General features: G+C 48.5%; 1 protein-coding gene across 2 annotated transcripts in view; it reads right to left on the reverse strand.

Moving 5' to 3' along the window:
- The window catches only part of MYO15A (myosin XVA), a 3,541,761-nt gene that overhangs the window by 3,138,321 nt on the left and 384,704 nt on the right, over nt 1-18,736 (reverse strand). The gene's annotated exons all lie outside the window — the stretch shown is intronic.

The following is an 18,736-nucleotide window of genomic DNA, read 5'->3' on the forward strand; positions in this document are numbered from 1 at the left end:
TACGAACCCGGTATTTACATGATGGTAGTGCCGGGTCCGTTAAAAGGGGTTGCTCTTGGGCGGAGGCGGTATCAGCGGGTTCCGTGATGGCGCTATCGCAGGGTTGGGGGGGTCTTTAGCGGCATGGCGGTGCAGCGATTACCGGCATGGGCGTTCGCGCGTGCTCCCACTCTCGTAATCAACCGCTATTAGCAGTGTCGAGGGAACACGGACGCGCTACTAATTCCATGTCGGTAATGACTGTGTTTTTCCCGCGATTCTCGTAATGAGGCCCAAAGACAGAAAATCAGCACTGCAGAGCACACACGAATACAGCCTATCACGTGCCTGCATAACCATGTTCCATGGAGGTGGAAACACAAGTAAATCCTCTAAAAAAATGCCATACAAACTGTGCAATAGAACCCCGAAGCCACGCTTCTAGAAACCATGCCTGCACTATTTCACCTCTCTCTCTATGAAAGGATCTTATTTCCACAACCTTATTATTTGAATATGACAAAATAAAATACCATTTAATTTGCTTACCATTTATGTATTTACTTCACACAACATTAAACAAATGCTTTTACGTAAGCAACACAACTCAAGAAACAACATTAATATCAGCACTATGTGCTAATAGCCTTAGAGAATTTGCGAGGGGTCATTATTGCTTGGGATAATAACCAGGTTACTCACCGTAGTGCCCACCTTACTCCTAGTCCATAGTCCCCTTTCCTCCATACTTATGGGACATTCCTCCGTCCTGTGGGACGGGACCAGAGCACTTTGTAAAGCATCAACATTTTGCAAACATTTTAGTCCTTCCTCTCTTTCTACGCGGGGTACGGCATGCTGCCGTAACCCCGCCCATTTTAGCTCCGCCCCGTGCATCGCCCATCAGTCCTTTTCTATCGCCAGATCAGAGACCTTTAAGCAACTAACAGAGGAACCTTATTAGAGGGGACGGCGGGCAGGTGTATGGAGGAAAGGGGACTATGGACTAGGAGTAAGGTGGTCACTACGGTGAGTAACCTGGTTATACTCCTACGTCCCGTCCCCTTTCCTCCATACTGTTAGGCAGAAACCTGTGCAGTTCCCTTGGGGAACACTGCAAAAGATTTAAGACTACAGGTAGAGCAGTAAACCCCTTTGGTAGCAGTCTGTACCACCCAGATTTACCTGGTAGCTGTGGCTGAGCAGTCAGACTTCTCTCAAGAAGAGTTAGGCAGTATGTAAAGTATACACAATATGTACCAAAACACAATAGCACAAGCAAACACTGACCAGAGCTTGGTTTCAAAAGTATATAGTTATTTATTTAAAATACACATAAGTTAAAAACACTCTAGCAAAAATATAGTAAAAGCACTTCAACACAGTTATAATGAAAGTAGATTCAATCCTTTCTCCTATCCAGACAACTCTAAGTAAACACCACTTAATTAAAACAGAGGTGAGTGCTTAACGTTAGATGACACTCTAGTAGTTTCCAAGAAAGGGAGAGAAAAAGCAGAAATGGGTTAGACACACCACTCTAAGGTCCAGAGCACTTGCAATAGGCTTAAAGAAGAATAAAGTCACAGGTGAGCAAAAGTCACTAGGCAGGGCCCACTCTTAGAGTAGCCGGAGCGAAAATGTGCCCAAGATCACACTGTTAGTTAGAGATTCAAAGTCTTGCAAAGAGTCAAAAAGAGGTTAGAGTGGCTCAGAAAGTTTAGCCAAAGTGTCCCAGGCACTCCCAGGTTCGAAAGCCGGGGACTAAATCTACCCCGTACAGTCGGTAGCAAGGGAAGCCAGGCAGAACACAGTACCTTAAGCGGAAAGGATCCTCCAGCGGTGGCAGTTGTTCCAGGCAGTGGCAGCAGGGCTCGACGTCGGTCAGGGGAGAAGAAGTTCTCGCTGAAGAGCAGAAGAAGAGGGTCGTTGCACTGCCCGGGAAGAAACCAGCCGCGGAGTCCTCCGGTTAAAGGGTTGGTACCGACTTTCGCGGTATGGGGGTAAAGTGTGGTATTCCGGTTGCCGGGGTGCTTGGCACAGGCAAGGCGGCCACGAGATACCTCAAAGAACGGAAAGAAGGCGAAAACTGGTTGTCCCCACCAGTCAAGGGAAGGAGCCACTCCGTTAAGAGTTCTCCTCGGTCGTCGGGAAAAAGTGGTGAGACGGTTCAGCAGGGCTCCACCGGGTGGTGTCGTCGAAGCAGGTCGGCTCAGCTCTTCCCTCGTCGGATTCTTGGTCCTGTGGCGACTTCTGAAGTCCCAGTCCCCAAAGCCCTGCTTTTATGCAGCAAACCCCCATTCACCCAGCCTAGCTGTCACTCAAACATGCTAAGTGGTGAGCCGGGCGGCTCACCACTTGGGCCAATCAGGACGGAGTGCGACTTGAGTTACCAAGGTAACTCAGTCCAGGGTGCCTAAATCCCCCTCCACCCCTCCTAAGTACCCCAGACAGAGTGGCACCACTTTGGAGGGCTTCTGTGGAGAAGCCCGCCAAAAGTGGAACAAAGGGCTCCACTTTGGGTCAGAGTTACAGAGGCGAACACCAACGCCATTTTAGAATCAAGTTTTGGCAAAAAGTCCCAACCGGAGTTATAAAAATAAATATATAAACCGGCGGTATGTTTAAGGCTACCGTAAATAATTAATTAAATGTGTTAGCCTAAAACAATGGGAAATCCCATAGGGAAATATTCGCGGTTGAATATAAAAAGTAGTTTCCACTGCCACCAGCCAAAACTCGATCAGGGGGGACGGAGACGTGCCCCCTCGACTAACAGACCCTGGGGCAATCGAATTGCCCCAGCCAGTACGTCCACAATATGATGGTTTGTACTGGTTCTGTTCAGGATTCAAGACTAGCAAAGTCTTTGGTGACTTTACATGCCCTGGGAGACAGTAGTCAGTCCCAGGGGATGGAGTCTATGTTGGGGAGTCCCTAGGACACCCCTGGGTCACGGCACAGAGGGTGCTGTGTGACCCACATCACAAAAATACATGAGGCCCTATGGAGTAAGAGACCCCATAGCCCATTCAACACAAGGTTTAACCAAGAAAACACACTTCAACATGTCCAAGAGTGAGGGTAAAAGAGTCTCACTCTTGGCAGGAGAAAAAAATTAAACCCCAGAAATCCAGCAAAGCTGCTGGGGGACTCACTAGGTAGGGAAATTCAGCCTAAACAGAGAATTCTCCCTAACACTCGCCCCCCCCAGACTAAGGGACAGGAGGATTTAATCCACTCCTGGATGAACCTCATACCTCTAGTCGATGATATACATCCTAGAGAGTCCATCAGCATTTTGATGGTGACACCCTGACCTGTGCTCAATGGTGAACTCAAAGGTTTTCTTTTGTAAGCTAACGGACCTACAGACCCTTTGAGGAACATCAGTCTTTTTGTTATAGGGGATCTGGTTGACCAGTCCCTCAGAAGTTGGTACAACTTCTGAACCTATGTTAGGCTTTTTCAAGGGGTCCTTATAAAGGATTCCCTTAGATCTAGAGGGGCCTCCAAGGTTCCTCACCACCTCTCTTGTGGGAGCAGGTTGGGTCTTAGGCCTCTTGGTTGGAGGGGTTGGGGTTAGGCAATGTACCTGCTTCCCCTTCCTCTTAGATCTACCCTTACCTATTTTAGGAGTTCCCCCCCTAATATTAGGATTTGAGTTGGGGTCTTCAGTAGAAGGTCCAACAGTCTGAAGGTTTTTGGCCTTAGACTTTTCTTTTCTGGTTTTCCACCAGCACTGAGAATTACCAGTTCTCTCGGGTCCAGATAGGGGCCTAGTTGGTCTATCCACCTCTTCCTCAGAAGCAGGGGGAGTCAGAGACTCTGAGACTAGGGGAACAATGATGGAGCTTGGTTGGGGCTCCCATGTTCCTAGCATACTATCCGGAAAGGTGCCTGGGTCAGAGGTCAACTTACTAAACCCAGGGCTTGTAGTGGGGTTCTCAGTAGAGGGTCCCACAGGCTTAGAAGGGTCCTTCAAGGTAGCCTTTCTAGCCAATTTGGTTAAGTTCTGCTTCTCCATACTGGGAGGCCTGGGGGTATGTGACACTACTCCTAGAGTTCTTAGGTCATTCCCTAACAGGACCTTCCCAGGTACCTCAGCCTGAACACTGACAGGGATCCTTACTGTCATGTTGTTACATTGAATGAGGGCTGGTAGAATAGGAACCATTTGGACAGGGCCTCCAGACATCCTAGTGGGACCTTTGGGTGCTTTGGCCACATCTTCAGGTTGAAAGAAGCTTTCATCCACTACTGTTCTGCTGGCCCCAGTGTCTCTCCTGGCAGGAGTATCCTGGCCATTGACAAGAACACTGTCCACATAATACACCTTAGAGTTAACAGGTAGGGAGTTATACACAACCCTATTCTGGGGACTAACCAGACCCATAGGCTCTAAGTTTACAGTTGCTTGAAGACCCAAGGGTTCTTCAGCAAAGAGTTCAAAGTGGGCACTAGCCATCTGTACTTCATCCTCAGGAGTGAAGGCTAAGGAGACTGTGCTGATCCCTGCAGGTTTACCCTTGCACTTGGGATCTCCTTTGATATGGTCAGTACCCTGACAGACATAGCATTGTCCAAATGCTCTATGGAAGGGTGGCTTGTTCTGACCTCCTTCTGGCTTGTGGCCAGAAGGTACAGTAGCCTGACTAGGTTTCCCATGTGGCTTACCCTGGTTATTTTGTGGTTTGGGGCCCTCTTTGGGATAGGAATTATTAGAATTCTCTTTGGAGTCTTTTTTAGGCTGTTTTTCCCCATCCTTCTTCTGAGTTACCCCAGAATCCTTGTGAGTGGCCCTGTTGGCAACCCACAAGTCAGCAGCCTTAGCTAGCTTCCGGGAATCTAATTCCCTGGAATCAGCCAAGTGTTGTCTGAGCTCAGGAGAGCAGGCATCATAAATAGTCTCCAACATAAACAAATTCTTCATACCTTCATAAGTGTTCACCTTGTAACCCTTAATCCATCCCTCTAAGTTTTTCAAACATTCATTCACCCAGGTAGCCCAAGGGGTACCATCATGCTTTTTGAGGCTCCTAAACCTCTTAAGATACTGGGAAGGGGTCTTCCCAAACCTAGCTATCAAAGCTAGTTTCACACATTCATAGTCCTTCCTATCCTCCTCCCCCATCTCCATTACCACATCAGTTGCAACAGGGGGAAGCCTAGAGAACAACCAGGTGAGTAAGTCATTTCCTGTGATGTTCTGGAGCCCATGATTATATTCAAACAGAGACAACCAATCCAACACATCCAACTTAGGCTCATACATACCAACCAATTCTTTAGGCATCCGGGGTCTTTTAGGACTGGAACTTCTAGAGGAGCCAGAGAGAGAAACATTCTCAACAGATAATTTCTTCATTTCTAAGTCATACTTGAGCTCCATTTCCCTTAGCCTTAGTTCTTTGTCAGTTTGAGCATTCAGTTTCTTATACTCCAATTCTAGCTTCATTTTCTCTAGTTCAAAGTACTGAGGACTAAATGTGGGACCTGGTAAAGGTCCAGTAGGCACAGCAGGTAGAGCAGGCAGAGGCCTAGGGGGGACAGTTACAACAGCCTCACCCTCCTCTTCTGACTCTTCCTCAGAAACATCAACATTTTGTTCCATGTTAACTTCAACACTGTCATCTACAGTTGCTGGAGTGGTAGGTTCCTCTGAACCATCACCCAGACTTTGGTTAGCTAACAATCTTTCAATCAGCTCCATTTTCTTGCCCTTAGTCAGGAGATCCTTATGTTTACAGAGCACTCTTAAACAATCAGCAGTTTTGGCTGCAAGGGACTCTTGACTATAGCTTTCTATAACTGACATGTTAGAGGTTTTACTTTTTCAGTGCTAAGCTTTGTGGTTAGTTGCACTAAGGTATCTAAAGCACAATAAAATGTATACTCAATACAAATCCCACCGCTGTACACCAGTGTTAGGCAGAAACCTGTGCAGTTCCCTTGGGGAACACTGCAAAAGATTTAAGACTACAGGTAGAGCAGTAAACCCCTTTGGTAGCAGTCTGTACCACCCAGATTTACCTGGTAGCTGTGGCTGAGCAGTCAGACTTCTCTCAAGAAGAGTTAGGCAGTATGTAAAGTATACACAATATGTACCAAAACACAATAGCACAAGCAAACACTGACCAGAGCTTGGTTTCAAAAGTATATAGTTATTTATTTAAAATACACATAAGTTAAAAACACTCTAGCAAAAATATAGTAAAAGCACTTCAACACAGTTATAATGAAAGTAGATTCAATCCTTTCTCCTATCCAGACAACTCTAAGTAAACACCACTTAATTAAAACAGAGGTGAGTGCTTAACGTTAGATGACACTCTAGTAGTTTCCAAGAAAGGGAGAGAAAAAGCAGAAATGGGTTAGACACACCACTCTAAGGTCCAGAGCACTTGCAATAGGCTTAAAGAAGAATAAAGTCACAGGTGAGCAAAAGTCACTAGGCAGGGCCCACTCTTAGAGTAGCCGGAGCGAAAATGTGCCCAAGATCACACTGTTAGTTAGAGATTCAAAGTCTTGCAAAGAGTCAAAAAGAGGTTAGAGTGGCTCAGAAAGTTTAGCCAAAGTGTCCCAGGCACTCCCAGGTTCGAAAGCCGGGGACTAAATCTACCCCGTACAGTCGGTAGCAAGGGAAGCCAGGCAGAACACAGTACCTTAAGCGGAAAGGATCCTCCAGCGGTGGCAGTTGTTCCAGGCAGTGGCAGCAGGGCTCGACGTCGGTCAGGGGAGAAGAAGTTCTCGCTGAAGAGCAGAAGAAGAGGGTCGTTGCACTGCCCGGGAAGAAACCAGCCGCGGAGTCCTCCGGTTAAAGGGTTGGTACCGACTTTCGCGGTATGGGGGTAAAGTGTGGTATTCCGGTTGCCGGGGTGCTTGGCACAGGCAAGGCGGCCACGAGATACCTCAAAGAACGGAAAGAAGGCGAAAACTGGTTGTCCCCACCAGTCAAGGGAAGGAGCCACTCCGTTAAGAGTTCTCCTCGGTCGTCGGGAAAAAGTGGTGAGACGGTTCAGCAGGGCTCCACCGGGTGGTGTCGTCGAAGCAGGTCGGCTCAGCTCTTCCCTCGTCGGATTCTTGGTCCTGTGGCGACTTCTGAAGTCCCAGTCCCCAAAGCCCTGCTTTTATGCAGCAAACCCCCATTCACCCAGCCTAGCTGTCACTCAAACATGCTAAGTGGTGAGCCGGGCGGCTCACCACTTGGGCCAATCAGGACGGAGTGCGACTTGAGTTACCAAGGTAACTCAGTCCAGGGTGCCTAAATCCCCCTCCACCCCTCCTAAGTACCCCAGACAGAGTGGCACCACTTTGGAGGGCTTCTGTGGAGAAGCCCGCCAAAAGTGGAACAAAGGGCTCCACTTTGGGTCAGAGTTACAGAGGCGAACACCAACGCCATTTTAGAATCAAGTTTTGGCAAAAAGTCCCAACCGGAGTTATAAAAATAAATATATAAACCGGCGGTATGTTTAAGGCTACCGTAAATAATTAATTAAATGTGTTAGCCTAAAACAATGGGAAATCCCATAGGGAAATATTCGCGGTTGAATATAAAAAGTAGTTTCCACTGCCACCAGCCAAAACTCGATCAGGGGGGACGGAGACGTGCCCCCTCGACTAACAGACCCTGGGGCAATCGAATTGCCCCAGCCAGTACGTCCACAATATGATGGTTTGTACTGGTTCTGTTCAGGATTCAAGACTAGCAAAGTCTTTGGTGACTTTACATGCCCTGGGAGACAGTAGTCAGTCCCAGGGGATGGAGTCTATGTTGGGGAGTCCCTAGGACACCCCTGGGTCACGGCACAGAGGGTGCTGTGTGACCCACATCACAAAAATACATGAGGCCCTATGGAGTAAGAGACCCCATAGCCCATTCAACACAAGGTTTAACCAAGAAAACACACTTCAACATGTCCAAGAGTGAGGGTAAAAGAGTCTCACTCTTGGCAGGAGAAAAAAATTAAACCCCAGAAATCCAGCAAAGCTGCTGGGGGACTCACTAGGTAGGGAAATTCAGCCTAAACAGAGAATTCTCCCTAACACATACTTATGGGAGATTCCCAAGCACTCCTTACTGGAACTACGGGTGGATGGAAAAACCCCTTACTGAAAAAGGTTCTTCAACACAGCGTGGCCAAACTGAGCATCAGAGCTGGAGCTCAGGTCGAGACAATAATGCTTACAAAAAGCCGATGGGGAGGCCCATGTAGCCGATTTTGCGATGGTCTCCCAGGGGACATATTTTTGAAAGGCAACTGCAGCTGCCTTGTCCCGCACCAGGTGTGCATGAATACCTTTTGGAGGTTGCAACCCTTGAACAGTGTAAGACTCTGTAATGCAAGCCGCGATCCATCTGGAGATAGTAGCCTTAGAAGCCTGTCTACCTTGTGGATTACCAAATGTCACAAATAGTTGAGAAGCGCTCCTAAATTCCGATGTTCTGTCTAAATCTAAATTCCGATGTTCTGTCTAAATAGAACTTAAGAGCCCTTCTAACATCCAAACAATGCAGAACCCTTTCCGCGTCTGAAGCAGGGTTCGGAAAGAAGACCGGCAGGGAGATTGACTGATTGAGATGGAAATCAGAGACCACCTTTGGCAGGAAGAAAGGATTTGTCTGTAGGACCACCTTATCCTTGTGGAAAACCAAAAAGGGATGCTCCACTGACAAAGCTTGGAGCTCACTCGCGCGCCTCGCTGAAGTAACGGCGACCAAAAAACACACCTTCCACAAAAAGGTGCTTAAGGTCCACCGTGGCCATTGGTTCGAAGGGTTTATCGCACAACGCCGTAAGGACCACGTTCAGATCCCACGCCGGGTGCGGTTTGCGAACCGGGGGGTAAAGGTACGACAAACCCGCGAAATGTCTCCTAATCACTGGATTAGCCAGAGAATAAGAGCATTGGTCCGTGGATAGGTAGGCGGATACCGAGGAAAGATAAGTCCTGCATGACAGTACGTGAATGCCCGACTCTGCTAGGTGGGACACGAAGGACAGCACAGTGTCAATCGTAGCCGCCCTTGGGTCCAGCTGTTTGTCTAAGCACCAATGACAGAACCTAAGCCGTTTGCTCCTATACTGAGACCTGGTCGAGGGTTTTCTGGCTGCTTGAATAATGCGCATGTTATCAGCGGACAGGTTGAGATGTTCTAAGGACCTCAACTGAGGCACCATGCCACCAAGCTGAACGATTGTGGGGAGGGGTGCCACAGCTGCTGATCGCCTTGGTGAAGCAGATCAGGACTCACCGGTAGCCTGATCGGTGCACACACCGACAGGTGTTGAAGTTCTGAGAACCAGAACCTGGCCGGCCACCACGGGGTTTTTAGCAGAAGAGAACAATTCACTGTGTTCTTTAGCTTGCAAATCGTCCGATGAATCAAAGGCAGAGGCGGGAAAGCATAGGCTCTTATGTTGTGCCAATGAATCTTGAGAGCATCCCCCAGAAAGGAGGCTCCCAGCTCGTTCCTGGAGGCATACAGAGGAAGTTTCTTGTTTGCCGATGTCGCGAAGAGTTCCACCTCCGGCGTGCCCCAACGCCGGAAAATCCATGAGAGGATCTCCGCCTTCAGCTCCCATTCGTAGCTGACCATTGTCTGCCGTCTGAGGGCGTCTGCCGTAACGTTCAGCTGGCCCGGGATGTGTACTGCTACCAGCCAGATACCATGATGAACCGCCCACTCCCAAATCTGGATGGACAGGTCCACAAGAGGGGGAGACTTGGTGCCCCCTTGCTTGTTGATGTAATACATTGACACCACATTGTCTGTGCGGATACGGACCACTTTGTTGGCAATGACCGTCCTGAACGCTTTGAGCGCTAGGAAAATAGCCCAGAGCTCCAGATGATTTATATAAAGGAGCTTGTCCTGAGGTGAGCAGAGGTCCGAGACTTGAATAAAATCCAATGTCGCACCCCGCCCCAGAAGGGAGGAGTCTGTCGTGACCGTCACCATCGGGGTTGGGTCCTGACAGCCCTCACCCACAGACAGGTTGCTGAGAGATGACCACCACTCCAGGTCCGCTCTCATGGAAGCCGGAATCAATATCAACTCCGAAGAGCCATCTGAGTCCGCCTCATCTTGAGACGAGCGAGAGGTAAGGCCAAGACACAGGAAGCCATGAGGCCCAGAAGCCTCTGGAACCACCAGGCCGACATGCTCTCCGACTGTGCAAAAATCTGACACGTGGCCAACAGATCCGCCATTCTGTCCCCAGTCAGTTAAACTCTGCAGTCGATCGTGTTCCAGCGAAAACCCAGGAAAATCAAGTCCTGAGAGACCGTCATGGAAGATTTCCGCCAGTTCACCGACAGCCGGAGATGGAACAGGAACCGGAGGAGAGACTGCAGATTGCATGCGGCCTTCACTGGGCAAGGGCTGCGTAAGAGTCAATCGTACAAATACGGATACACATGGATACCCTGCAGAAGAAGAAAAGCTGCAATCACCGACATCATCTTCGTGAAGACACGCAGCGATGAGCTGAGGCCAAAAGGAATCACTCGAAACTGGAAATGCTCCTCTCCCACAGAGAAACGGAGATATCTCCTGTGTGGATTCCAGATCAGTATATGCATATATGCATCCTGAAGGTCCACCACGCTGAGCCAACTGCCCATCTACAAAGAGGACCGAATCTGGCCGGGTGTGATCATCTTAAATTTCTCTTGGGGTAGGAAAAGATTGAACTGGAAAAGGTCTAGGCTGGTGCACAGGTCAGTCTAGTTGGGTTTGGGCACAGTAAACAGTCGGGAGTAGAAGCCCTCCCCTCGTTCCCCTAGGGGAACGGGTTCCACTGCTCTGAGGTCCAGTAATTTCTGAATTTCGGCACTGAGGGAGGGCGACCCCGACTGCTGGAAAGGAGGGTTGAAGGGTGGGGTAGGGGGTAGAGGTAAGCGGAAGCCCACCTGAGCGACTGACAAGACCCACCGGTCCTCGGTGATGGTCTGCCATGCCTCCCAATGAGACGCAATGTGTCCTCCAACCGGGGACTCGTGCGAGCACGGAGAACCCTCATTTGGCAGGTTTTTCAGTGGTGTTGAGGAGGCTGAGGAACGGGAGAAAAACCGAGTCCGTTGCTGCCTCCGGTGATAATTCCCTGAAGGGGTATCCACTCTGCGGGATTTCCGGTCTAGAAACCCCCTGAAAGGAGAGGAGGGCCGGCTTTGTGACAACAGTCTCTGAGTCCTAAAAGGGGGTTTAACCAGGACGGGAAAGGACTTGGCGGTCTGGGTGCTGTCCTTCGTTTTGGTCAGCTCCACATCTGTTGAGGAATGAAAAAGCTCCTTGCCGTCAAACGGCAGGTCCAACACTTTGTCCTGCACCTCCTTTGAGAACTTGGTGGCGTGCAGCCAAGCTTGCCGAGAGGTATCCACTCCAAGCATGAGGCCCCGGGCCGAAGTATCGACGTGATGAGCCGCAGCCTCCAGCAGATCCTGGGCCAAGACCCTGGCATCCGACAATCCCGCCTTAAACTCCTCTAGTTTCTCGACCGGAATGAACTCCGACAGACCTTTCCACATTTTCATATTCACCCCCGCTAACACCAGTTCTGTATTGGCCTTCCGTAGCTGCAGGGGCGAGGGTTAGTGAAAATCTTCCTCCCAAAGGAGTCGAGGAGCTTATCCTCTTTCCCCAGGACCTGAGTAGCCATCGTAGAAGAGGATGCTGCAGGCCTGGACTGCAAAGTGGCCACAGCCACCACCGTGGAGGAGGGGGGCGGACAAGATGCTAGGGCCACCTCTTCCGAAGAATGCAGCCTATAGCGCACGTCAATTTTCTTATTGATGAAAAGTCCAGAGTGTGGCTTCTCCCAGACTCTACGGACCTTGGGCAAAATGTCCTTCTGCAAGATCAGGCCGGTATGCTCCGAAGGAGACAAGGTAAACACCCCCGAAAGCACGCCCTCCTGCGGAGCAGGTGCCTCGGGCACTGGGACATCCAATAGACACATCATGTCCAGCACCCGGTCGTAAAAAGCTCTGATAGAGCGGGGCTGGTCTTCGCTGTCCTGATCGCCCTGCGCATCATCCGACAGGTCAGGATCCTGCTGAGCCGAGTCGGGCACCACCTTGTCCGCCGGGGACAAAGGAGGCATGGGCGGAAGGGTAGGGGGAGGCCCCGCAGGCAAAGGTGGCGCCGGCAGAACCACCGGAGATGCAGATGGAACTGGTGGCGCAGGCGGGCATATCTCCCTAAACAGACCCTTGAAATACTCTCTCATGGGGTTGGTACGCATGAGTACCTGAAATTTGCTGAAAAAAGCGTCCTCCGGAGAAAGCTTTGGAGTTGCCGGAGAAGGCCTCTCATGAGAGGGATAATTCCAGGGACGCAGAGGGGAGAATTGCCAAGTAGGGCCATCCCCAGAAGTGTCCACATAAATCAAGGGTGCCGAACCCGCAGGCAGCAAGATGTTGTGTGGAAGGGGCATCCGGGCGTTCCAGTCGTGAACCGGACGAAACGGATGCGCACAAGGAACCCTATGTTCACCGACAAAACCAATCCCTACACCTGAGGCCGATAGCGTAGTTGCAGGGACAGTGCCCAAAATGGCCGCCGTGGTCTTGGTGGGAACCGTGGCCATTTTTTCGACACCTGAGGAGAACTGCGACACGTGTGGAAGTGAGGCAGGGGTCCCCACCAGTGGGTCAGGGGTCTTCATTTTAGGCTTTACACAAGGAAACTCGGCCAAGCCGGTATTGTGCGGCATGGAATGTTTCTGTGACATACCAATAGCCAAACTAGCCTTCACAGGAAGGACCTCAGCACTGCCGGTAAAGGAGGAATTATGGTTCAAAACCTCACTCCTTGCCCCCTCAACAGTTCTGGTGTCACGGCAAGAGTGGGAACAGTGGGAAACACCATTCACCGATAAGGCCTTCTCAGGCCTCTCAGAACTGTTGTTTACCTTAGCCTCTGTACGAGGGACCTCGGACCGAGTCTGGTAGAAGCCTCTTCACTGTGGGCCTCAAACATACATTCGGTATCACCAAGCCCAGCCTAGGCCTCGGGGCGCACCCTGGTACTTTTGAGGGAAGCTCCAATTAAGGAGGCTTCGGAGCAAGCTCCAGTTCCCCATGATTCAGTAGAACTAGGTCTACAAGCAGCCCCTACAGGAGGGACCTCGGATTGCACTCCGGTGTCCACAGGCCCCTTACGGAGACCCTCAGAGAAAACTCTGGTACACTTTTTAGGCCCAGAAGGCACCTCAGGGCAAGCCTCGGTGACAGAGTGGTCAACGCTCCTCCCGGACCGGGACGACCCCGGGAAGGAGTCCCCCGGCCGGGGTACCCTAAAAAGTAAAGAACTCACCGGGCGTTTCTTCTTTTTTTTTATTTTTTATTTATTGATATAGTTGAATTAAATCAACTTTTCAATATACTAAACTTTACAATTAAAACAAATCAAGCTTGAAAAGACAAAGTAAGACACAATTGTTAAACAATCAAGAACATTGAAAATCGAGATGACAAAGTTAATAAAACAAACATAATATGAAAAGTTGCTTAACAGGTTAAATTCACTGCATACAAAAAATGTACCATTTTGATTTGTAAAGAAACATTCGTAGTGCACAACAATGTGGACCATCTTTGTGTAGGATCCAGTATTCCTAAATGATTATAGTGAGTAGAAAAAAATTTCAGGCGTTCACAGATTAGAGCTGGACATAAGGATAGTACATGTTCCAAGGTCTCCGTAACCTTAATGTTTAAACAGAATCGACAAAAGGCCAAATCCGACTCAATACAATTACGTTTGGCAAGTAACTCACGGGTGTACCACAAATTAAGGCGCATCCGTAAGATTCCTGAACGTATTTTTTTTACAGGGAAACTTAAGAAGGCAAAGCAGGTTGATGTTCGTGCCCATGCCTGCTAAAAAGCCCGTCTGAAAAGGATCTCTTGCGTGTGTAGCTTTTGTCCAGATGTTAAAGTCACGAAGGATTAATTTGGCAAAAAGCTTCCCAGGCGCATCTAAAAGCGCAATGGGCCTAGGGTTGTGAGGAAGAATCTGGTCACCTTTTTTATGGAGGGGCACAATTATAGAGGTTTTCCATGAAAGAGGGACACAACGCGATGCAATATTCTGTTAAAATAGATCATTCAAGATTTTTGCCCACATGGGGGGGTTGGATTTAAACATAAAGTTGCTAAGGCCATCAGGGCTCATGGCTCTAGAGGGACTAATGTGCTTGATATATCCCTCAAGAATGGTCGGAGAGCATTCCAGGATCCATTTTCCCTGCCCCTCTTGTCTATAAGCACAGTTGGAGAAACTAGGATCCGCATATAAATTGGTGTAATGCTGAATCCACTGCGCCTCAGTGACATTATGGACCTGCATTAGAGATTGAGTCTGTTGGGCACACCGATTAAATACGGCCCATGTTTCGGCTGTGTTTTTGTTTGCTATTAATCTGAGCATGTGTTCACTGTCATGCTGCAGAATTTGGGCTTGATGTTGTCGCATCCAGTTACGATATCTGCATTTTGCAGTTCTCAGCTGTTGGTTCCGAGAAGGTTGATTTCATTTACAAATGAGTTTCTTTTCCCGTTGATATTCATTCTTTTTGGCTTTAACTAGAGGATTGATTGTATGTCTATGAAAAGGCCCTTGGTGACTAGTAGTTTTCGTTGGATTCTTAAAAGAAATCAAAAGGTTTGTATACAGAGTCGGGGTCCAAGACTTGTTATTACAGATGACCAAATTGGAGAAAGCTATTAGATTGGTATCAGACCAGCAAAAGCGGGATTTGGCATTATTGACAATGAGGTTCTGCAGAAAAAATAATTTGTTGGATGGTGTACAAATCCAATTGATTTTTAATGCTAGCAGGTTATGGTCGCTATGCACTTGGGGAATAACTTCAAATGAATGTATCCGACCACTCATATTGGTGTGAGTGTACATATAGTCAATAGTGCTATACGTGGTTTCCCTTTGCCACGTTGGCCAGGCCGGAATGTCACCTCGTATCGAGCCATTGACCATGTGAAAATTGCGTTCTAACATGAACGAGGACCAACGCTTAACCTTGGCAATGGTATTTTTGCCTTTAGGATGCAAACAGTTGAGATTAAGATCTCCGACGATGATTGTGTCTGTAATTTCAGGGGTAACAATTACAAGGTCAAGGAGTCTAGTCATACCGGCATAGAAAGCAACATCTGTTAACCCAAGGGGGTTACGATAGATGTTAATCAATGCCAACAGATGAGGTGGACATAACATTTTCACAAGCTGTATGTGGGCAGACACAGAATCCCAAGGCAGGACAGAAATACCCTTTGACATATTGACCCCCACTAGGAGGCCTGAGGAGGTACGACCCTTGATTCCTGCAATGGCTGGCAATAATGCAATCTCATCATTATTCCATACAGGTGATTGTATAAGCCAAGTTTCCTGTAGTGCTATGATATCATATTCCACAGGGAAACCGGAAATGGAAACTTGCAGGTGTGAATGGCCTCGTGTGCTCCAGCTCGCAATCGTAAAGTGGCATTCTGTAGGTTTTACTATTGGTTACGACATGTAGGGATGTTCAGGATAAGGCGCTCTCATGGCTACTTCATTCTTAGAAGTGTTAGCAGCTAGTTGCTTTAGATCATTTCCTACATGCATACACACTGGGTCTTGAGCTAATAGAAAACCCATGTTGAACAGCTGCATTTTTGATTTCCAAATAGCATTTAAAACCATCCCAGAGGGAATCCACAGATGCACCACAGAACAAGTGGAATCAGAAATGAACTCAATTTGTTCAATATCACTAGAAGAGATATCTTCTAATTCAACTAGCTCGGAGAAGATGTTCAGCACACTGCGTCTGTTGAGGTCATAGGTGCCAAAGCTGCCTCCTCTGCATTTTAAAATTAAAGAATGGCATTTCAGGGTATTTGGGGCATGATGTCTAGATATCATCACAGGGGCACCTTGTGGGTGGAAATTGGTAGTTGGCTCATCAGATTTTCGAGAGGGGTGAAATGCCTCCATGGACCGGAGGGGAAGGGGGTGCTTAATGCTGCTGGGTGGGGGGAGATGTGGTGAACCACCTGCATTCCGGGGGGAAGCACTCGGAAGAAGCCATTGGAGCAGTTGGGAATTCGGCTCACTTGGCATTTGAAACGGAGCAGCTGCAAATGGCTGATTATGTAGCGCTAAGTAAAAATCTACCGCCTTGCATATTTGATCAGTTGCGAGATCACAAGCCTCATTGGTACTCGTTTTAGCAGAGGCAGCCGAATGTTATTTTGGCGTACCAGCCCAGATGTATTTTTGTTAGGCTCGGCTGCCTTCTGTGAGTTTGTATGATCCAGTTCGCGAATTAGAGCATCTAGTGGTGGATAAGGCGTGGGCGGGGTGGGTACAGCTACCGGGGGAACCACCAGATCTTGCAGCAAAAGAGTAGGCTCTTGTGGGTCATCTCTGAGTGGCAAAGTAGTCGGAATTTCTTTGTTTGATACACAGACTATTTCTTCAGTGGGCTTAAGTATGTCTGATCTAGGTTTCAGCGTATGAAAAAAAGATTTCATAGTTTGCTTGGGAAGTCTCAAAGTAATGTGATTTTTTTTTTTTTGGTTAGAGGGCGGGACACCTTTGAGGTTGTTTTAGCTGGGGCGGTTGGGATTGAAGTAGGGGCCACGGCCTCAATGGACCTTGCGGCCAGCAGAGGGGATGTTGATGGAAAGAGTTCATTGGAGGCCGGCGTAGGTGGGAGACTAATCCAAGACTCATGAGACAGTGCAGCACCAGCAGCAACTTCAATCTCTACCTCTGGAGTGATGATGTCTTTGAATACTGGTAGAGCCGGAGCATGTGAAGATTGCTGAGACTCAGGAGAGCCTATGGTTATAATTAAAATTGTATCTGCCGGTATACAATCTAAATTTGTAGCGTCTTGGGGAATCGGCTCAGAGTGCCGCACTAGAGTTTCAAGTAAGGACAACGCTTGTTGAATTTGAATAGATTGATCAGAGATTTTTGCATCTAGCCCTTCATATAACTTGAAGAGGCTCTGTAAATTCAGATGCATGGCAGCCAAAGTAACATCAAGCATAGGAGGGGGGAGCGGGGTGAGGGGGTGGGAAGGACTGAGACATGAGGTGCTGGGGCACGAGCTCTCTGAGACGTGGGGTACACAAAGGATACTGTTGGGGAACCTGTAGTGGATGCAGAACCAGGCGCAGTTTTCTGAGCGCCAGCGTGTCAATAAACATAGCAGTTGGTGACTCGCATTGGCTCACATATAAGGAAAGGTCAGGATCAGTGCAAGGAGAGGAAGTTTGAGGCACCGTAGTATTCACGGGCCCTCTCATCGGAAGGAAAAAGCGGGGAAGAGGGGTGTGGAGCATAGTATTATCCGAGAGAGGAAGAGCAGAGAAATTTGAGCTGCGCCCAGGTTGAGGGAAAACCGTTGGGGCAGATGGGGGGAGCACCCATGGTGTGCTCGGGATACCGTCACTTGGAAGTGACGTGGCTGGCATGATCAATCCTTTCATGGTAGGCGCCATGTTCACTGGGGTCAATGTAATAGACTTATGAGAAGCGCATAAGGCGCGTGCAAGTGGGGTAACCATGCCATTTCGCTGAGCATTTAAAGTTACAGGCATGCCAGTTTTTAAAGAGTACGCCATAGAAGCATATCTAAGTATACCCGAGGAAAGAAAAACACTTGGTGCACAGAGCAATTAGATGTTAGGGATATAGTTTACCGATCACTCGGGCAGTAAAAAAGTATCAATGTAATCGGTCACCTCGACCGCTGGCCACACAGCTAAGCAGCCAAGCAGTACTTAACCAGTACTTCCCCCAAGTGCGCACGTGTGAGTGCGCGTGCGCAGTATTTATTTTGAATTGACCAATCTGGTCATGAAGGAGGTGGAGCTCTGAGAAAACAAGTAAAAAGAAAAAAAAAAGTCAAAACCAAGGTAAAATCCAAACAAAGTCCAGACAAAGTCCACGGACAGGAGTCCAAACACAGTCCAGATGCGTCACCTTCTTAAAGGGCTCAAGCTTCTCCATCTCCGACACAGGAAGGATGAAGGAGCCAACGGGCAGAGAGACGCCAAGGCAGCCAAGCACTACTTAACCAGTACTTGCTCCAAGTGCGCGCGCGCGAGTGCGCAGTGTTTATATTGAATTGACCAATCAAGTCGTGAAGGAGGTGAAGCTCTTCTTAAAGGGTTCAAGCTTCTCCAACTCCAACACCGGAAGCAGGAAGGAGCCAATGGGCAGAGAGACGCCAAGGCAGCCAAGCAGTATTTAACGAGGCTCCGAGCGCGTGTTTCTTCTTTTATTTATTTATTTATTTATTTGCATTTATAAAGCGCACAGAACTGCCCTGGGGCATCGTGGCGCTGTTACAGCAGACTTAGTCATGAACACAAGCATAGGAATGTGTTTACAGATGTAAACCGAGTTACCGAGTACATTTCACATTGGTAATAAACATTGAGCTTAGAGGTTATGCTATGCTGTGGTTACAATGCAAGCATGAGAGTGCATGTGGAAGACTTTAGCGGAATAGGAGGGTTTTGAGGTTTTTACGGAAGGTATGGTATGATTTTTCGTTCCTTAGTGAGGTAGGTAAGGAGTTCCAGTTTTTAGGTGCGAGGTGTTGGAAGCTGGTTCCTCCCGCCCTGGATCTTTGAAACGTGGGGACATCAATCATGTTGGTGCGGTGAGCTCTGGTGGGTCTGATGGAGGCTTTCGGTGTGATTCTTTCTGCGAGATAGGGTGGGG

Source organism: Ambystoma mexicanum, chromosome 2p, assembly GCF_040938575.1.
Source record: "Ambystoma mexicanum isolate Mex_15411 chromosome 2p, UKY_AmexF1_1, whole genome shotgun sequence".
Lineage (NCBI taxonomy): Eukaryota > Metazoa > Chordata > Amphibia > Caudata > Ambystomatidae > Ambystoma > Ambystoma mexicanum.